General features: G+C 32.6%; 1 long non-coding RNA gene across 1 annotated transcript; it reads left to right on the forward strand.

Annotated features, from left to right (window-relative positions):
• Positions 1-253: 253 nt before the first annotated feature.
• On the forward strand, positions 254-1,585 carry LOC134253535 (uncharacterized). The gene is made up of 3 exons (XR_009989144.1): positions 254-545; positions 894-1,035; positions 1,265-1,585. It is a non-coding gene; the product is annotated as an uncharacterized LOC134253535 (long non-coding RNA).
• Positions 1,586-23,548: the final 21,963 nt, after the last annotated feature.

Raw genomic sequence — 23,548 nt, forward strand, 5'->3', positions numbered from 1 at the left:
TCTAGTTTGAACTGATTAGGACAAATCCATTGTACCAAAAGGAATAAAAGACATTCAGGAATTCTACGCTTAGCAGATCAAATGGTATATACTATCCAACTCTTTTTTACAAGTTTGTCAATTCATTATTTATTCATCACTAGATCTAAATAATATATGCTCTTTTATTACATACATGTACTACAGGCCATACTAGGGAATTTGTCCTGTCATACAGACATCTGAATTTATCTCATCAGTTGCTAAGTGTGCTCCAAACAGTATGTCGATGAAACAGGAGATCTCCACAGTAGAGTCAATAATCTCTGTTCGACCATTAGGACCAAAAAACTAAATGAACCCGTCGGTGAACTTTTCAACCTTGAAGATCACAAATGGGAGGGCATGACAGTAGTGGTGATTGACCATAATCTAAGACGCATGGACGCTCAGAGAAAAAGCAAGGAAAAGTTCTGGATGCACAGATTAAAGTCATTCCGTCCTAATGGTATAAACAAACTAAATGACTTCACCAGGATGAACGTGAACTAGATCCAATTCTGTTGGTAATAAACAAGATCATTCTCTCTCTATAGTGTAAACTCTACAGTTAATTTGCGTTACTAACGTTAGAACAACCCATTTATTGCTTACACTAATGTTTACTACTGAATATTTCTTTTTTCTGATAAATAGTCCTAAAACATTTCTAAATATAAAAAAAGATCCAAATTCATATGTTAAAATATCCTTTTTAAAAGTTGCAATTGACTTTGCATTTGATAAGATTAAATGGCTTCTTCGTCACTAATATAATGAGCCCAGAACTTTAATTAATTACGGTAAGTGTTCATCTATTTTATTCGTAGTTATTTTATTTGTGATATTTAAGGCCTAGGGTTTACATTTTGCAGAAACTTTTAAATTAAGTGATTGTAACGCCATCACTTATCAGCGGCCAAGAAAGTAAGACATGAATCTATCGGTGTTATTTTGTGTTTCCAACAGAGCATCAAGAGGACATCTTTATTGTGGCAAAATTCAGGGAATGAATAGGTAACGAAACATTACATATTTCGTGGAATATTATGAATAATTAAAGAATCAGGGTTGAAAACATTTTTTTATATTAAGAAATGAATTTTACATCACCCAAAATTCCTCTTTGTCACATTCTTTGAAATTATTTATTCATTTCAACTAAATGTGAATGATAAATGTTAATATATTTAGGATTTATTTAATGACATTTTCAATTGCTTTTAAAGAATGTTTTCAATTCAAGGTCCTGTCGAGGAAATGGCAAAATACCAGCCTTTAATTAAAACTATGCAGTAAGGAAATCCGTCCTCAGCCATGGATTTTGCTGGAAATGACTTGCAAAATCAGTCTTCAACCGTTGATCCTGAATTGTTTATCGAGAAGAACCAGACTCCTACAACAGTTTTCAATGGGAGTAATATTAGAGAACCAGTGTTTAATCAGAGATACTTTATTATTGCAACTATTGTATGTGTTTTTGGAACTATCGGAAACATAGTTACCATGACTTTGTTTATAATTCAAAAAAAGATTAAAATACCGACATTTACTGGAATTTTTTGCTCTTCCATTGCTGACACATTGAATCTTATTCTCAGATATTTAATTATTTCTGGAAACATATTTTTGTGGGTTTCTTCATTTCAGTATATATATGGAATTTCTGTATTGGCCTACGTGGCTTCTAGGTTCCACCTCCTGATCATCGGTATCATCCGTTATATCTATATCAGTAAGCCGTTTTACAGCCTAACCTTTACGCACACTAAGGTTGTCTACATGTCAATTGGGGTGTGGATCTCTTCTTTTGTAGTGGCGGTCTTGTACAGCGTGCATCTGTATATGTTTCATGAATATTACATGACTCATTCTCAAAGTGTTATCGTTGAAATATTTACAGGCTGTCTATCATTTTTTGGATCTCTAATACCAATTACAATACTTCAAATCATAAATATTGTAAATATCCGAAAAAGTCCGACAAAATCTGTTGTTACTTTTCAAAAGACCATGTCTGCAATGTTAGCAGCTATAATAATTTTTTCGACTGTAGCTTACCTCCCAACCCTTGTTGTGAATGCCCTTTATCTCAGTGATATTTATTTCAGCTATGGAATAGTAAAATTAGCTTCCATTTGTCTGATGTTAGGTTGCACCTCAAATCCTTTTGTGTATTTCATGTTTTCAAAGGCGGTTAGGAAATATATTTCCAGATTTTTATCATGTAAGTGTTTTAGAAGTTGATACCTCCGACGCACATTTAGCTTTATATAAGCTTTGGTGGATTTACAATGTAATTCTTTATTCTTATTTTTGTTTCTTTTGTATGCAGGAAATAAAATAAAAGAAGAGAAATTGTTCGTTTTTAAAAATTTGATTGAATATCTTTACCTTTGAATTGAAATGTTTGGCATCCTTATTTTTTCGGCCAGTATCATTTGCAGGGAAACGTTTGATGATATTTTCTCCCATTTTAGAAAATTACAAATCCAAATTGTAATAAAGAAAACATAATGTATTGGCCCTTAGCAAGTGAATAAGTGTACATGTACATGTAATAAGCTCGTAGTATTTATAAATAAATCAATTTGTTTGTATTCTAGCCTCTGATTGGTTAATTAATATCCAAAAAGGAACGCAAATTATATCTGTTAAACCTGGTTTGGTATGGGGACACCTAACCCGCTGACAACAAACTGAATCTTCTGTCTCCGTGCAATCCTCTCAATTCCAGTCCTCGTAATTCATGGAAAATTTAAGATTTCAATGCACCTTTAACTTCAAAAAGTAATTCGATCTTACAACATGTAAACAAACAAAAAGACTGCGACGCCTGAACATCAGAAATAATGATATAGATTTATGGAAAAGAAATTCATTTAAATAGCTGAATTTTATAAAATACAATAAAATTTATTGCGCAAAAATATGATTTATATTTAAATATTTCCTGCAAATATAAGTAAAAAGTAATCTAAAAGAGCAAAGTTGCAGATGAGCAGGTGTTCATAAACTACTGTTTATACAGTAGTAATATTCCTAATCGGTAATTTGTTTGCACAAAAATTCTACCTATTCGCACATAAAATCTTACCTTTTCCTAACTGATTTTCAGAAAGTGGGAATAGGTAGAATAATAGCACAGTATAGTAGAATTTTTTAATTTAATAATAGATCCGCTCATATTATGAGGAAAGCTTTCTTAGTGTTATTTGAGTTGGGTTAGAATTTAATGTAAATAGATCGAGATCGGAATATTAGTTTAAATAATAGATCCGCTCATTGTATGAGGAAAGCTTTCTTGCTGTTATTTGAGTTGGGTTAGCGAGAATTTAATGTAAATAGATCGAGATCGGAATATATAAAACTCTTCTTCTTTTCCCTGGATCCTAAAATGAAAGATACAAGAATGTTGTAGCAGACAGAATTTAAAGAAATATATACTTTCAATCACATTTGTGTCCGACATTGACGAGGCAAAGGTCGATCGGTATAGTTCTCACTCGAATGAATCCACTTGGGGATAAATGGCTGAAAAGCTAATATTATTAAATGCGAATAAAAATCGCAATCGTCAGAAATAGGTGCGAAGGAGGAATATCATTCATACTGGGACTCAATTCAATCGTGATTAACTGATGGATCGTATGTGGTTTAACATCCCTCTCGAGAATCTTTCACTCATATGGAGACGCAACCACTTGCTGTGGAAGGCTACAAATTTTTACCTATACTCTACACTCAGGACCATTGATTATCAGCAGGGAATCTTTTTCGTGGCTGCACCTACTGCGACACGGGACCTCAATTTATACGGCCTCATTGGACGTACCGGTCTTCACGTCCCACAGTGAGATTCGCACACGAGATGTAAGGATCAACTCCTTACTCCGCGACTCTAGAGCAGACGCTCTAACAACTGCGCTACGAGGGCGACGATTATATTGTGACAGTAGTGATCAAACATTGTGTAAATTGATTAACTGTTAAGTAACTTTTGGAAATTATATGTGACGCGCCAAGCAAAAACCTCCCTTAACGAAGAATTTTGACATTTTCAGTGTTTTATTGATTCTTGTAGAGTTTTTCTTTCTCTTTCATTTGATATATAACATGACATACATTTCTGTATATAAATGTTTAAAAGACTGCATGATAAAGACGGAATATTTACTTTGACGTATAGTGTACGCGTGCGTAACTGCATGAATTTTCATAACGTAAAATCGTAAAATGACGCAAAGCTATATTATAATTTGATGATATTTATATTATAATATAATACTTATGATTTTATTCCCTTGAAAGTATCAACAATTAAGAAATTTTCATGGTAATAATAGAAAATAAACATTCTAAAGTATATCTTTCAGAAACGAAAGACGGGGGGGGGGGGGGGGGAAAGGGGGGGGGACCGAAATGATCGTCAAGGGAAAAAAAACAAAACCCAAGACAAAATCAAAAATCTTCTCTTCCACTGGAAGATCTTCTAATTTTTGGCTTTTTAAGGCAGTAAAATGGCAGAAATCTACATCACTGCAACAGTAAAATAAAATGAGCAACATTTAAAGACGTACATCACACTGGAGGAGGTAACTCTTGCGATTTCAATTGAACGTTTGACGTGACGTCAAATTTAACGTCAAAAATAAAGCGTCAAAACGACGAGTAAAACGATCCCGATGTATATCAATTATGAAAGAAAATTGGGATATGGGGCTTGGCTGTGATTGTGCGTACCATACTTGTATTTTTTAATTAACCCGATTAAACTCCGTAAAAAGTAAGACATAAAATACCATCCCTTAATGTTTATTTCATTTCATTTCATATACAATGAATTGTATTTTTGATCAAAGCGCAGCATTTTTTTTTATTCTGAAAATCTTATTTTACATTGCTGAAATTCTCATTATGTATAATTGGCTATATAACATTCCGATTAATGGTCTTCATTACAATTTGTGCATTTACGATATAAATATTGTTTTTCTTCTTTAAGTAAATAAAACAACAATAAATAAACAAAAAAACTTTTTACAATGTAAAATCGATGTTGTTCTCAGACCCTTACTGATCAAAGAGGAACAACTCTGAAAATGTAGGAGATGTTTATTTTTCACCCTTTATTCACGGTTTTCCACAGAATCAGATACATTTACAGCAAGACCTGATAAATCCGAGAATTGAATACTATAGACCTCATATACACAATGTAAGTATAGAATTGAAAAAAATTGTTCACTTGTACTGAGATTATCTGCATTTATGAATATCCTATTGCAGCAAATCGCTTGACTTTCTGTCAACAATGTCGGTTCGCATTTCCTCGAATCAAAACAAATCGTAGCCTATAAGATTTTTAAAAATATCAAAGTGCGATTTGATATAAATTGAAATAGATGAAGAGTTTAATGTTTGATATTTTGAAGTTAATGTGGACGAATACGGAATTTTCATTTTAACTTTAGAAGCGACGACATTGAAAGAAATGCGTACAATATCATAAGGGGTGTACATCTATGCAAATGTCGATGTATCCCAACGGCCACATACTGTTTCGTTTGAAATAATGACATGAAAGAAACTACAATTATTCCATTTATATCACAGGAGAGTTGAACATACACATTTTTTAATGAATAAAATTAAAGAAATAAAATTAAAAATCAACATATTCAAGTTCAACAAAACTTGAATTCGTATCCAGGTTTCATGTGATATGGAATGCATAACGCATACATATATGGACTAAACACTGAAATCCTTCAGTAATTTTTTCCTGATACATATAAAAAGAGTAGTCATTAGCCGCATTCATGAATTTAAAAACTAATGCATACCTCCGGGATTCAAATGATGAAATACCAGTATATATTTACACTGTAAACGACGTTTCGTCAAACGCTAATGGTCTGCGACGCAAAAAAGGAAGGGGTGGGGGTGATAGGGGTATTCAAAAATTGCCTAAAAATCTACATTTAAATACGCTTTACATATGAGAAATTTAAATTTGTAAGTTAATATATTTTTGAAGCAAAAGCAATATTCCAATTTAATTTTTTTAATGCGTATTTGTAGATTAATATAACAAAGTGATCGACCCCGTCTGAAAGACGCGCGGGAACGTGATTTTTTGAGAAAGGGGGAGGGGGTAATTTTCCGCTATTAAATCAAAACTGGTCGTACAAAAATTATATAAAAAAATCATGAAGATTATTTTTACTACCAGCTACCTAAAGAAAGTTTTTTGCCAAAATTAAACGACAGGTTTTTTCACAAAAAAAATTTGAATTTGAAAAATACGCAATTTTTAAGGCTTAGATAATTCATAGTTTTTCATTTTAAGGTCTTTAAAAATTATTTTGATGATATGTATATCAAAAAGATGACTATGTTTTTGTGTTAAATGGTTAAAGGAATAAGCCAATGAAATTTGACATTTACATCTAACCTGGCTTTTTTGAAAATCAAGGTTTAAGTAGTTCATTGATTAAAAATTTTCTCTCCTTGTAAACAACTAATATAAAGGGGGGTAACTTTTGGAAGTTCCTGTCCAAAAACCACTCGAACGATTTTGTCCAAAATGTGCATACATGCAGTAGATATAGTCATGTACTAAATATACAAAAATACCGAAAATTAAACGACAGGAATTTTTTGGGGTAGGTGTGTTGTACATCCTTAAATGAAAAAAATCCTATTGTGGTAGTACAAACGACACACGTACGGCTTCCTACTATCTTGGGCTTGTGGGTTAACCCTTAAGCGTATTCGGTAAAGCACAGAGGCCTCGGGTTCAATCCCAATTAAGGCACTTAATTTTCTCTGTTACACTATCAAAGTATTTATCTTAAAAAAGTTCGAGACAGTCCCCCGGGCATTATAATTCTATAAAATACACAGAATAGAAAGAAAGTAGTGTCATAGTTCATGCTTTAAATACCTGAAATTTTAAAGAGTGCGACAGATTTTTTTTCTACCTACAGGAAAAATAACATTTCTTTTACCACAAGTTAACTATTTACATGTTTTAGTTTCGAATGTTTTAATACTGAAGACTTTTTGGCTTATTGAAAAGATATTCTGTACCCAAGAATAAATTGTATTTGGTCTCTTGTAGTAGAGTTTGGTCCTTTTCTTCTTCCGAAGTCGTTATGAAATCAGTTTTTATTTCACAAGAAGAACTTGAAAGTTGTCAAACTTGTTTCCAATCCGTTTTTATAATTCAATAAATGCGTGTTTAAATCAAATCAATACAGATTAGGTGCATCAAATTTTAAAGTGTTCAAGCATTATTTCTTGGTAATTTTTTAACATTTGATTCATTTTTCCTGGTCTTCGGTTTCCTATTTTATATGTATGAAGTTAATCATGAACTAGAGGTACTGTGAGCAATGAGCTCACTAAATGATACCCCCGCCTCCCATATGAATATAATGGCAGTGTCCATGTTTTGCTCTGGAAAATCAAAAATATATGTCAGATCAAAAAGTAAAATAGGAGGTGCACAATGGCCATATGTAATTAAGAATCTGTGAAAGTTTCATTAAATTTCCTTCAGTGGTATGAGAGGATTTGCGGATAAGAGATGGGTACCCCAAAGCGTAACAGACGGACCGACGGAAATACCGATTACTATATACCCTCCACTTTTCAAGCGGGGGGTATAATAATTTTGAACCGATCATTGTATATAAGCCGAATAACAAACCACAATACATGTACCAGAATATATATGAATCCCACGTGACACGTACACTCCACTTCATTTCTAGACATAGAATATAAGGCATATACCATGCTTCTGAGAAAGTACTAGTATATGCATGCACACATTATGATTTATTTTAATCATATTAAATGCTAGTTGCATCTTAGTATAGGTTAAAACACTCATGTTTAAAATAGCAACAGAAAGTAAGAGAACGGGTAAAACATTCTTAATATTCTTCAATCATCGTAAACGGGAGGGGTGAGCGTGTCTCAGATCTGAACATTCACGCTTAATTGATTACCTGAATTAATTAAACAAGAACAAGGCACACATGAACATTCATAAGCTGTAACGTTTGTTTGTTTTTTTTCTTAAATAATTGTTGTAATTTATACATTTTTTTGATACACGAGAAGCTGTATGAATGGGTTAGTTGATCAAGCACGCAATATTAAAGCCGACCAATATGGAACGCCATCACTGCCTTATAGCATAAAACTATGCATTCATTATGTCAATCTATCATTACGTGATGTGAACATATCTTTACGTTATATCAATTTTTTATGAGGTGATGTAAAAATATCTTTACATCATGTCAATGCTGCATTACATGAAGTAAACACATTTTTCCATTATGCCGGCACTTTATAACTTGAAGACCAAAGTTCATTACGTGACGTGAAAATGTGTTTACATTGTGTTAAAACTTTATTACGTGAAATGAACGTTTCTTTATATTATTTCATTTCATTAATATGTGAGGTCAAAATTGCATAACGTCAAGTCAATTTCGTTTTACATGTGTTCTATGATTAAATTTAACATTACATTAAGTCAAAGTCCATTCCCTTTTGTGAGTGTATATTTCTATTATAGCAAAGCATTATTACGTGATGTTAATGTATCTTTATTTTACGCCGAGGTCATCACAATGTGAGGTGAATACATCTTACCTTTATGTCAGTGCTTTATTACGTGATGTAAAAAAAAATTATAACCTAATGTGAATATATATTATGGAGACAATCCCGGCGTTCCATATTATATCAAAACTTTATTACATTATGTCAAAACTCCATTCCTTTATGTGGATATTTAATAAGAATATGTTAACTCTTTCTTATGTGATTTAAAACTATCTTTACATTGCGTTAATTCCTTATCATGTTGATTAAAAATGTTCATTACGTGCTGTAAAAATACATTAATTATGCCAAAGTTGATAACCTTGTTTTCACGACTGGGAAGGGGGGATTCCTGATTAATTAGGACGAATTACAGACACATTATATGGGGGGGGGTCTGACTTCCTCTTTTTTTCCGACATAACTTTATCATAGAAAATGTTCATTGAAATTCATCCCCACTTTTTGCTGAAGTATAAGGGTAATGTAGTATATTTGGAATTTTTTTTAGGACTGATCGAAATTGGACCCCCCCCCTTTCACCCTTTCACCCGAAATAGGATTTTCGAGTTTGGTTTTGGATTTTTTTTTTTTTTGTTTTTTTTTTGCTTTTTCTTGTACGTTATTTTTTTCTGGATGACAAACCTCCCCCAACTTTCAAAAACGCTCCAACGTCACTGGAATTAGTTATTTTTCAACCATTCCAGGACCAGAATTCTGTTACAAAAATCTACCAGTCCCTCACTTAAATTAATTGACCATGCCTTAGAAAACATGGGCTCATATCAGTGGCGATCTTGGGTTCTTGAAAAGAGTAGCTATAGGGGGACGATATGGTGTCTAAATTGGGGACCAGGGGGTGAAAGCCCGGAAGCTCTCAGGCTTTAGATTTTTTTATAAGACGTTTCAACTTATTTCAGTTATACTTTATGTAAAACTAATGCAATGTCCTACAAAGTAAAACCAATTAATTAATTTCATGTATATTTTAGTCACTACAGATGGGACGGCGGGATCCCCCCTCTCCCCTCCGACCCACCAGTGCACGTATGAAATACGATGTGTTTACATTTTCTTTTTTTTTTTTTTTAAAGGAGGGTTAAAGACTGATAAAAAGCTTAGGACAGTGTTTTGTAGTCAGATCAGAAGTTTCGGACTTTTCAAAATAATTCAAAATAAAAAGAAAAATATTGCTGCATGACACATGTTACTTGATTTGCGATAATTATGAGATTAAACGACCATTGAATTTCGACGTTAAAAAAAAACAATCGTCAATAAAGATTCCATGGGAACATGATCCTATTTATAAATTTAAACTGATATTTAATCAAGGATTAATTAAGTCTTGTGTATAATTTAATATTTGATATGTTTAAATTAAATTACTTGAATGTTTAACATATGTGCATGTAATATTGAAAGCACAAAACGAACTCTTATGCATAACCTAAACCTTACGTCACACAAAAAAGAGTTGAAATATTCTAAGATATACTGCGATAAGAGGCTAAGCATTTTAGACACAATGTAAAGATACAATGGCATAACATAATAATGATTTGTCAAAAAGTAAGGGAAAATTGACATCATGTAATAGATTCCCGTTGTCATGTAGCATATTGATGACATAATATAGTAAAGAATTGGCCACATGTGACAATTTTTTCATATCATGTAATGAAATTCTGACATCGTGTTATAGCGACTTGATATTGAATTAAAGATAAATTCAGATCATGTAATGAACTACTTAGACCATATAGTAGAGAGTGCACATAATGTAATAATGAGTTGAAATTAAATAAAAACATCTTTACACCACGTAAAATTGTCTTGACTTAATGTCATGAAGAGCTGATATAATGCAATGGAAGATTGGCGCAATGTAATTGAAGTGCGAGTTAATGCCATAGAGACTTAACATAATGTAATGGAAAGTTGACATAACGCAATAGTAGTGTGTGTAAATGTCATAAAGACTTAACATAATGTAATGGAAAGTTGACATAACGCAATAGTAGTGTGTGTAAATGTCATAAAGAGTTGACATAATGTGATGGAAAGTTGACTCAATGCAATAGTACTGTAAGTAAATGTCACAAAGTGTTGACATAATGTAATAGTACTGTAAGTAAATGTCACAAAGTGTTGACATAATGTAATGGAAAGTTGACATAACGCAATAGTAGTGTGTGTAAATGTCATAAAGAGTTGACATAATGTGATGGAAAGTTGACTCAATGCAATAGTACTGTAAGAAAATGTCACAAAGTGTTGACATAATGTAATGGAAAGTTGACATAACGCAATAGTACTGTAAGTAAATGTCACAAAGTGTTGACTTAATGTAATGGAAAGTTGACACAATGCAATTGTAGTGTTCTGCTATAAGGCAGTGACGGCGTTCCATAGACCAACATGTATTTTTTTTATGTTCGATAAATTCTTTATCTTAGAATATAGAGCGTTTTGATCATTGACTTAAGTAAAATATATTCAGATATTTATATCCTCCAACTTCCATATATCTTGAACAAATTTAGGCATATTACCACGGAATTACATATTTTGTGCAGATTTGTACCGCACTAATTTTGCATTAAACTGCCCATACATATACATGTACGCATGTTCAATCACGGCCAGGAACACGTTAAGTTCCAAGACAGTACCGTTGTCAGAAACATTTAAAGTTAAGCACTAAAAATGGCTCGTTGTCATGAAAATACAGGTAAGGTTATGACAAAAACTGTCCGGTGTCATTACTTTAGAAGACAGGTCGTAAGCAGTTTTTCATTTTTTAAGTTAAATAATTTCAACCAATGTCTGAAATTGCAATGGGGAATAGGACTGACACCCCTTTTGGTGTTGTATGAATTTCAGCCGTTAAAATGAAGTAATAAAAGAGGAGTTTGCGTTGGCAATCACATGCCCATGTGTGAAGTCATGATCGTCAGCCTGAAAATTTAATATTTCTTACGTAAAATTTATTTAAATGGTCCTTTTATTTTGAAATATGAAGAAAAACTTAATTTTACATGTTTTAGGCAACTGACATCCTTTTCTTTGTAGCAGGCTTTAAGAAATCGCAATTTAAACGCAAAATGTCCGTTGTCAGTACTTGTTAAGTTTTTCTAGTCCGGTGTCTTTTTCTTAACATAAAAGTTTATCAATAAACAGTCTGACTAAAGCTAGTCCCTATTACACTTTGTTAGAAGTGAAATAGTAAGGGCTTGATTTAGTCAGACTGATCAATAAATACGTGTATAACAAAAATGATCAAATGTATATGTACTTTTAAGAAAGAGAAAGCATTTTGCAGAAAATTTTGAATCTTTTTGGGGGTCGTCTTAGGAGTAATGTATATACCCGAACGTGCTTACCATTCTCTGATGTTCTTAAATATATAGAGTGCAAACGTATAACAATTCCTGAAATATTATCAGTAAAACAAAAATAAAATATTGGATCTACACGAACTTAAAAATACAGAAATTTTTAATACGTATATATTAAATTATTGACAAACAAGTTGCTGAAACAAGAATATCAAAAGTCTTGTTTTAGAAAGTCATAATTTCAAAAGTTCCGTGGTCGAAGCAATGATCTTGACAGCAAATACAATTTATCATGGAGTCAAATGTTGACTGACGTTTTTCATAGTAATTATTAGGCCATATTTTACACATTGACGGATTTTTCCCGGTACATTTCCCGATCAAGACAAGGGGCACACAGTAGGTGTAAACGGTATAGACAGAGGATGTTCACCCCTAAAAGAATTTTTTGAATAGGCAAGGAAATTTATTCAAAATGAAGAGAAATATGAACCAATGACTGCCGGGAATCTTTTACTTTGAGATATAAGCTCTTAAATTAACGTTTGCATAAAATCTTTGAATAGTTCATCAATGATAAAAATAATATAATATATATAATAACAGATACTATGCTATTTGAATACATATTGTTTTTCCGCCTACTGCCAAGTTATAATTTTCAAAAGTTAACATATTCGAAGGATTTTTAATATTGTTTTTATTAGATTATTATATAAATTTTCATAAAACATTACTAATTTGGGAAAACAAAGAGAGATAACTATAAAAATTTGGTAAAACTTTTGTTTTTCACAAAAGAAATCAACGAAAAACGGAAAATACCCCCCCCCCCCTTGTGAAACAAAAATTCTTTTTTACAGGTGATATGGACAATTTTTTTCAAAAATTCAAACCAAAGTTTTTTGTGTTTCAAGAGGGGGGTGGTATTTGTATACTTTATAGACAAAAAAACGACAAAAACAATATTATCATAGATATGTTTATAGAAAAAAAAAACGACAAAAAAAACAAAAACAAAAAAAATTATCACAGATACATTTATAATTCAATTCATGCCGCTATGAGAAATCTAATTGATCTTAAACCGTCGGATAGTTACCATGTTTACGGATTTTTTAAATAAAAAAAAAATCTTTGTTTTTGTTGCGCCATTTCTGTTACCCTGTTAGTGCGATGGAAAAACCCTCAACCCATCCTTTTTATGGGTTCATTTTTGTATTATTTTGCAATCTGGTCAAAATTTGTATTTTTCTTATTCATGTAGTAGTAACTTGTAATCATAGATTATCTGATAAATACAGTTTCACGATTTGTAAACCGTTAACTATAGTTAACGATCTGATAAAATATAGTTTTACGATTTGTGAAACTATGATAATAACTCTTAACTATAGTTTACGATTGTAAACTATAGTTTACAAACGTGAATCTTTGTTTATCAACAAAATCTATTGTTAACGCTTATTACAGACAGATAAACTTAGATTATCATTCGTAAACTATAGTTAACAACCGTTAAATATAGTTTTACAGATGAAAACTATACTTTACGAATCGTTAACTATAGTTTACGGTTTGTAAACTATAGTTTACAGTCGAGAAACCTAGTTTATCAATTGTGAAACTAGGTTTAACTCATTTTTGTGAATTTGGCGTGCCATAGTGCTGGTATTAAAACAATTCATCAATTACCACTTAACTGTTCTTTGTATTAAAAACGATTTTATGGCCAAATTGCCATTAATATTAAACAAAATGAGTGCAAAATGTAGGCAGGAATCGAGAGTTATCGAGCATATTTCTTCCTTCACTTTGAAATTAGTTTTTAAGAAAAAAGGCTGAAGCCCATATACATATTATGTACAAACAAAAGCTGAACATTATATGAAATATAGAAAATAGCATACGTTTAGTTTCTTATGACTAATTAGTTCACCCATTTATTGAAGGCATGTTTGAAATTTATCAAAGCATTAACAGGCACGTAGCAACAGGGAGGGTGGGGGGCAGGGGGGGGGCTACCCCCCTCCACTTTTTCCCCCAACATTACCTTTACTATAGAAAATGTCCGTTGAAAAGATGGTTGCCCCCCCCCCCCCCCCCCCAAATTTTTACCACAGTATATCCATAGCAAGGATATATGGGAAAAAAATGGAAGTTAAGGCCATAATAAAAATATTCCTAGATTCTCATCCCCACCCGCCCCGATTTTATACCCCCGCCTCGATTTCTTTTATTTCTGTTTTTCTTCGTCTTAATTCTGATCAGGATCAGTATTTAATCATCTACCATTCTACTTTCTTTTTAAATCCCGCGAAAGTTGACATGATTTTGACAGCTGAAAAGATGGTAACTGCTGTAATACATGCCTATATATTTTAAACAAGGGTCATTCGTCGAAAAAGATTGATGATGATGTGAAGTAAGAGATAACTAAACCTTTACAGTGACTTTTATTCGGGTATTGTAGATAAAATTACACCATGTGACCAGGTCAATAAAAAATCTGCAAAATTGAAAATAAAAAATATAAAATAAAAGCCACCCGCCCGCCTCGATTTTTAATAAAATTCGGATGAGAATCTAGCAATTTATTTATTATGGCCTAAAGGAAGTTGGCCTAAATTGAAAAAAAGTTGGCCACTACCACCCCCCCCCCCCCCTCCCCCACGAAATAGGATTTTCGAGTTTGGGCAAGAAAAAAAATGCGTTTTTTTTTTGCTTGTCATCTTTTTTTCGGTAAATAAAAAAAAAATTTCTCAGGTTGGCCCCCCCCCACTTTCAGAAACGATGCTACGTGTCTGATTAAAAAACTAAATTCGACCTACTTCCTAGTGTATACGTACAGTCAAGTAGCGACACAGGTACCTGAAGTATGGATAATACCCCCCCCACCTTTTTTTGAATGAAAAAAATGTAAGAATGTATAATATCTCGAAAATATAAAATTTCCCCGTCAAACACATCTATATGTCGTTATATGCAAACAGATTGTACTTTTTCTCACGTTTAAAGAATGGCCCCATTCGGTATAATAAAAATTTTTATTATACCGAATGGGGCCATTCTTTTCGAGATATTATACATTCTTACATTTTTTTTCATTCAAAAAAGGGGGGTATTATCCATACTTCAGGTGCCTGTGGTAACGACAACGGACCGATGACAACGGACTAAATTTTCGTATCTTGTCATGACAACGGACATAAATTATAATAAATCAAATATTTCAAGTTTTTATTTGTTTTATTTTTTCCCGTAAAGGCTTATAACATGTCCTGATACTGACTGCATCAATTGGTACATATATGATATTCTATTTACAAAAAATATAACATCTTAGAAGGAAAATGAATGAAATCAAGTTTTGATTTCACCAGGGTTTAATATCGCCAACGCAAACTCCTCTTTTATTACTTCATTTTAACGGCTGAAATTCATACAACACCAAAAGGGGTGTCAGTCCTATTCCCCATTGCAATTTCAGACATTGGTTGAAATTATTTAACTTAAAAAATGAAAAACTGCTTACGACCTGTCTTCTAAAGTAATGACACCGGACAGTTTTTGTCATAACCTTACCTGTATTTTCATGACAACGAGCCATTTTTAGTGCTTAACTTTAAATGTTTCTGACAACGGTACTGTCTTGGAACTTAACGTGTTCCTGGCCGTGTCAATGCAAGTTTTGCAGGAAAAAAAATTATTGACATTGTTTGTGCAAAGTTTGTTACATGTATATATTTAATAAATTAGGTGTAATTGGTAGCAAATTTTCATAATTTGGAACGCATATACATATTCATTTAATTGCGATTCAACAGAAGGAAACCAGATTATTACATGTATTATCCAAGGTAGATGTTAAATCATGAAATGTTGGTGGTAAAGTCTTTGTGGGGGAAATAATTATTACAGGTTAAATAATCCTTAATACTATAGGTTAAAATAAAATCATTAAAATCATTGAAAAGAAAGTCTTTAACCTCTAAAACGTTTAATGTATACTTTTCATACTGCATTGATGTTTTAAGTTAAGAGGGCTGAATGAGCACTGGAGACGTTACTACATGTACATGCAATGTTCAGCCTGATTCAGCGATTTAATAAATGACCAAAATTATGTTGTTTTCAGGAATCTAGAACTCCAGAATCTTCTTTAGTACATGTAGATAAACCATGCACAAAATAACAATAGGTTGGAATGTTTTAAAAGTGTGCAAACAATTTGTATTAATTTGTAGCAATTTGTATTAATTATAACAGTTTAGTGATGTATCATGTTTGCCATTTTTACATTCGGTGTATTGTGTATAACCTCATCAAACGATTATGAAAAGGTCGAAAAACATATGTTCAATCTGTTTAATTCTCAATCATAAAATATCTTAGATAGTGGGACTGTAACTTACAATATATGCGAGCATCCGTAATATTCAAGGCAAAATTTGCACGAAGTATCCAAAGAAATAGAGCAGATTTGTGACACAGGAGAAGGGGGGGGGCGAATTTTTTTTTTTTTTTTTAATTACATTTTTTGTACAACATGAGGTGTTTAACAAGTAAAATAAATTGAGAAGCTCAAAAGGTCTTTCTTCAAAATATTCATTTTAAAGCAACAGTTAAAACTAATTCCGGAAGTGTCCAAATTAAATACTCCGTGTCGTGTCTGTAGAGAATACTTTTTTAAAAAACTAAACTTAACTATTTATCAATACATGTAACAGTTCACGTTTTATTTATAAAAATGGCAGCGTTAACTGTTCCAACTCAGTTTATACCGTGTCAATTGGGTAGCTATTAAATTCATTCCATAAATAACAAGATGTGTTTGTGAAACACTATGCGCCCGGCGGCAACAAAGTTAAAAAACATATTTTTAGCTTATAGGTCACAGTCAAGGTCACAAGGTCATTGATCTTGGTGTCATTTGAAAGAACTTGATTAGTGAAGTATGCATGCCAAATATGGTGAAGGTTCGAAAAAGCTATTTTTAGCATATAGGACACAGTCAAGGTCACAAGGTCATTGACCTTGGTGTCATCTGAAAGGGCTTAATTAGTGGAGTATGCATGCCAAATATTAAGTCTCTGTCTTTCTTTGTTCAAAAGTTATGGTGAAGGTTAAAGTTTGCTGACAAAAAAGCTATATTTAGCGTATAGGTCACAGTCAAGGTCACGAGGTCAATGACCATGGTGTCATTTAAAAGAGCTTAATCAGTGGTGTATGCATACCAAATATGAAGTCTCTATCTTTTATGGTTCAAAAGTTATGGTGAAGGTTAAAGTTTGCAGAAAAAAACTATTTTTAGCATATAGGTCACAGTCAAGGTCACAAGGTCATTGACCTTGGTGTCATTTGAAAGAGCTTAATTAGTGGAGTTTGCATACTAAATATGAAGTCTCTTTTATACATGATTCAAAAGTTATGGCTAAGGTTAAAGTTTGCAGACAAACAGACAAACAGACAGACAGACAGGACAAAAACAATATAAGCCTCGGATCTTTCGATTCGGGCGCATAAAAATGAAGTAATTTAGGTCAAATTTTCACTGCATCGCTATTTAAAAAAATACCTTAGTTTAATGCTCCTGTTAAATTTTTCTTGCATGTGCATCACGATGAAACAGCTGGACATTAAATTTAAAAAGAAAACTATCTTTAAAACTTGTTTATGTGACCTTTTAAAATGAACCGATTAAAATCTTTTTTAAAACTTCCGGAATTTTCTCATCCTATCAACAACTTTTTTATTTCAGAAATGCCTTCACTCATTTTCAAAACTGAAAATTTCCGACAAAAAAAGTTCAACCTAAATACCGATGCAATTTTTTAATCCGAATAGGGAGAGGGCAAACAAACTTCATTTTAAAAACGGCCTTACGGGAAATTTTCAGCCACCGCTGGAAATCCTTAAAAAATATGCACTTAATTGTGAAAAGGAAAGATCACACAGACACTTGACGGAGACTTAGTGCTTAATGAATAAAGTACATCAAATTACACCCAAGAATCTGTCTTAGCATATAAATAAAACAACATCCCATTGTTCTACTGGGGAGAATTCTCTCAAGGAGACGTTTTTACGTCGCATTTACCTTGTTGACTTTAGACGCGTCTTTTGACGTTACGTCATAATAGAGATAAGGGAGGTTTTTGCTTGGCGCGTCACATATATTAAGTTTCATGAATGAATATTGTAACAGTTATTTACCAATTCCTTTAAATTAAGGCTTATATAATTGTTAATCATATATTCACTAGGACTCTGAAACTTTGTGAAAAACTGAGTCATGAATATGAAAGTTTTTCCATATCAGAAAAAAAATGTTATCAAGGTTGCCTACAGTCTCTCAGAAAACGGTAAGTTTCATGTTCAGGGCCTCTTTTTTTAAAATAAAATGAAATTTCAAATAGGTATTGGGATTACTTTTCATATTGATTCAAATGGAATCCATGAAAACACCATATTTTCTACATAGTTTTGTTAAAGGTGTAAAGTACGGGAAAGGCAAAGTTGAAAATGATTGTGACGTCATAATGGATCTAGCATCAAAAATTAGTCTAAAGTCATTTACTAGATCTTGACCTTAATTTTTTAATTTAATTCAATGACTGGTTTTTCTTTCGTCCATGGTAAAGAAATATATAATTAAAGTCTTTCCAATTTTCTAAACGCCTCGACATTCAATTAATTTTGAATATTTATCCATCACTACTATTATTAATTCAGATTTATTTCCATTACATTAAGTGTTCATCGATTTACATGTAGTAGCTACATTAGTTATATTGGACATTTTAATTTTCGGACGTTTTAAGAGTAACTGATGGTAAAATCATCAGTCAGTATTGGAAAATTTGTTGTCTAATTCAAACAGCCTAATTGTGGAGATTATGTACCTTTGTTTGTCGTTTCTTGGATCTTTAATACCGATTGTTATACTTCAAATCTTAAATATTGTAAATCTGTAGTTACTTTCCAAAACGCCATGTCTGCAATGTTAGCAGCCATAATCATTATATCGACTATGACTTACCTTCCAACAGTTGTTGTTTATGCCTTTTATCTCAATAATGTAAGAACAAGTGGTGGATTTGAATATTTTTCTGTCGTTAGCCTCATGATAGGCTGCAGTTCAAATTATTTTGTGTACTTTGTTTTTCTCGAAAGCAGTCAGAAAACATATCTTTGGATTGTTAACATGTAAATGTTTAAGAAAGTGATCTTTTCGGAGCACATCTATTTTGCTAAGCTTTTTTGAATTTACATGGTATTTCTTTATTATACTTTTTTCTTTGTATAGATAATGAAACTTTAGATGCTTTTTCTTTGCAAGTTTCCAGATTATCTCCAACGGTGTGCTCTTTGATAACGGAGAGGACTTTTATTTTCGCGTAAGGATACTTTTTGCACGCAATCTGGAAATTCAACTATTGAAATGTTTGTTATTTTGTTGTTGGTTTGGCCAGCAGTGTTTGGAAACGACATTGGCATTTTTAAACAGCTTGTTGATTTAAAGTGTAATAAAGCGAAACAGAGCCGTGTATTTAGCTCTTGGGTATCATGTGCATACAAATACTAATCTGGTAGTTTTTTTTATTTGTAAAACTCAGGCAAATTTTAAAAATATTTTCTAGTCAACCAAACGAAACTGTAAAAATTGAAGTTCATCTTGAAACATTGACAAATAACCTTTTCATTGTGGTGGTTTATTCAAAATGTTCTACTTAACATATTTCAAAGCATCGAGTCTAATTTAATTCCTTGTTTGAAATATTGTTCTAAATTGGAAATATATATCAAATGGAATCCAAACTAATTTTCAAATTGATTTGTTTCCTTTCATGTTTTAATATTTACATTAGCTATGTTTTTCTACTTAGCAAACAGTGAAATTGATTTGAATACCATTTTCGTGTATACTCACGCGTAGAAATATTCACGGAGAAACGTGCATTAACGGAGAAAAGTGCGTTAACGTGACGTCACAATGAGACTGCAGCGACGTTAGTAAAAATGCAACGATATAGAGAAGCGAGAAATTCAAATAATAAGTATATTTTAGTTGCTTCCAAACATGTAAAATGTAAATACAAGGCATATAGCGCGCTTCATGAAATATGCCTACGTGACAAGTCTGTGTAATTCACACACCAATAACTCATACAAAACTTAAAAACATTCCTTAATTGATTATATAAATAACAATATATCTTATACTTTTCGGCGAAAATTAGAGCTCACTAGCGACCGATTCCCTGGTAAAAAATGTGCATTATCATCTACACTGACAAACCTTTGTTTGCCTTATATGGCAATTGTTATAAATGCGCACAGAGGATCTTACCACGAGCAACGTACTGACCAATCGTTGAATGAATAGCAACGTTTACGCCAAATACATGTTTAAATTTTACTTTGAACACGTAGTTCACTTCAGGTCAATCTATGATCATGTTAATGGACTGCAAAATAAAAAAAAAATTCTTACGAACAAAATGCACAGATAAGAAACTTTGAAAGATGTTATGGGTGTTTTTAATTTGTTGTTAAATGAAAAAAATTGTTTTATAGAATGTAGTTTGCGTCTAGTTCAGAACCAGCGCTTCAAGGGTAAGGAAAACGAGCAGCATCTCTTTTGCATTTAAATTGACAAAACTTTGTTTACATTCGTGATCACGTGTTCGACCAGGGAATTCACCTGGCAATTGTATTCACCTATGGTACAACAAAGGAATAGATACAGACGAAATCACTTTTGCAGTATGACTTTCAGAAACCTAGACTTCCCCCGTTTATTTAATAAATGAATTGTTTGTCATAATGAGTACGAAAATAATACTTTTAAAAATGCTTTTCATTTACCATAACGTTTTCCTTTTTTCAAGCGTAAAATTCCTGTAGTATTCGTAGTAACCCATAATGCAATACTCATTCAGCCGATTGGTCATTTAAAATCATGCTGGCGCCTCATTTGCTAATCTGACGCCCAAAAATATAGTCCCGTTTCCCATGCAAAAATATTTGTCCAAAAAGAATATTTAATTCATAACAGCAGAAAATTGTACCATGGAGAATACTTATTTAAGTTTGAATGAATGTGCAAGAGATCGATTGATTGAAGTACATTTCTACAGACATTATCCGCTTATTCTAGGGTGGTGAAAACTGAAACGCACCATCACTTTTCTGTTTACCATGCCTCCATGGCCACGTGCTAGTCACTTCCTAGCCACATTTCCGTGAATAATTTTCCCTATCTCGCTGAAGTCTCGCTAACTCTCGCCAGAGCCACTGCTGGAGCTACTCTGAACTCATTGGGTTTTATTATCTGCAGAAAACCGAAAAATAAAAGGTTCCGAACACATTAGTAGGGGTGTCTATACTGGCGATTTCACGATTTTGAAGAAAAAACAAATTACAACTCGTTTCGGAGTTTCATCCCATTTCGACGTTTTCTTTCTGCAATACATCAGATATAAACAACAACGTTTCAGATGAAAAAAAAACCAGTGCCGCCATTGAATTTTTAACTAAAGACTAAAACATGTCGTAAATTTTGTCCTTTTAAAAATTGGGCGATTAGACGCCTTTTTTTTTTAGATGTTTTTAAATGTATTTGTCTTTTTTCATTCTAACAATGCACACTTTAAAACGTCACGTTCAGTTGTGACGCGGCGACACCCCCTATGTTTAATGTTTTAAACGTCTATAAAATGGATTCAATTAAACATCTTTAAATGAAATTTTCAATTTTGATTGGATTTATGTTTATGCATCTTTTGTTGCATTATATTTGATGATATGACTGAAAATATTAAAGATATAGACACAGTGACATTACTTTTAGATCAACCCTTGTATTAACTAATTGTAAAGCCCAACAGCTACAGCGTGTTTTTAAGTTTCAAAACCATTAGAATACTGTTAAGGCTTATAAAAGAAACATAAACTGGTTGAGAAACATTAATTTTAGAATAGCTTTTAAACGAGTACTTCAAGTGATACTCCCAGAAACCTTCCTGGATGCTGCATTGCTAGAATTATAAAGAAAACAGCATTGGCATTTTAATATTTAGGACATATTTTGTTATAATACATTATCATGCAGAAAGTGTACTTCTTGAAAAATTGCAGAAAGATGGATCATATGGCTGCATTCAGGGGGCAAGAGTTTCTTGGTTTTTGGAATATTGAGAGCAAACTCATGAAAAGCCTATGCCTCCTGAATACATATTTATACCTTTAGAAATTTAAATTCCAGAGGTCTGTCTTTTGCACCCTATTCATAGATTTGAATTGTGTGTTGTGTGTTATTTTCATATGATGGATAACTGTGTTATCTTCCACATTTTTATTTTAACCTTGCAAACAATGGAGATGTCATTCGGATGATATTGTACAAACCGATGTCCCTTGAACTCAAAGGCTCAATGGCCCTGTGTGCGGAGTAAATTTAAGGTCAAATTTTGCAGTCACCCACCGACAAGAAATGACATCTCAATATAAGTGAAAAATTCTCAAAAGGAACATTAAACAATAAAAAAAAACATATACCCCCAAAAAAATTTCAATTGAGATTTGAACTAATCTGTACTTAATCAATATTAATTGTTTGACGCTCAACACTTCTCATAAATAGGCACCGTCAGACGGGTATATAAACCGTTTGATTTCGTTACACCCGATTGCACATTCGAAACTCGTGGCCGACATGTAGTATTCCTTTTGTGGTCTTAGATTTTTTGCGTTAATTTCTTGTTTTTGTGTGTATTTTAAGTTTGTAATCAATGTATTGACTTGTATTTTTCATGAAACTTTTGTCCTGTTTTGAAAAAAATACGTAAACATTGATAATTTCATCGATATTGAGTAGCACGCAGTGTAAGATGTACGCCTATACTCGTCGGAGCTCTTTAGTGAAATACATTGAACTGATAAGCGATCTGCTCCTTATATACTGGTTGTAGGAAGAGTGTTGAAGAACGGGAAATATGGCATACTATGCCTATTTACTAGTAGTGTTCAGCTTTAATTTCATTTAATGTTAGTTAAACATACCTCTAGTTACATGTATAAAGGTACCGTTATCAATATACCTGAATATTTTAATAAAATCTGGGATTGTTTAAGAGCCTGATTTTAATCCCTCTGCTTTGAAATGAGTTTTCAAATTCATAAAAAAGAAATTCCAATCTGACACTGATATAAAATTTATTAATCAAGTGCTCATGGACTATTTCTTTCATTTCAATAGCGATGACCGGTCACGGTAGCCTAGTAGTATTACTTTCGCTTCGTGATCGGGAGGCCGGGGTTCGATTCTCGATCGCGGCGCCGCGTCAAACATAAGACGTAAACAGAGACAGTGACTGTTCCTTCGCCAAACGTTCGACATTACAAGTGAAAGTCACATATCTTTCAGATATGACTTCAAAAACGTAGGTGACGTGTCACGGTAGGCAAAAACTTCTCAAAACAAAAGACTCTAGAGCAGACTCTCTAACAACTACCTACAATAATAGTAGTTTTAATTGTTGTGGATGTGTACTTTA

Source organism: Saccostrea cucullata, unplaced genomic scaffold (assembly GCF_032062105.1).
Source record: "Saccostrea cucullata isolate Sc308-1 unplaced genomic scaffold, CSIRO_AGI_Scuc_v1 ctg4695, whole genome shotgun sequence".
NCBI lineage: Eukaryota > Metazoa > Mollusca > Bivalvia > Ostreida > Ostreidae > Saccostrea > Saccostrea cuccullata.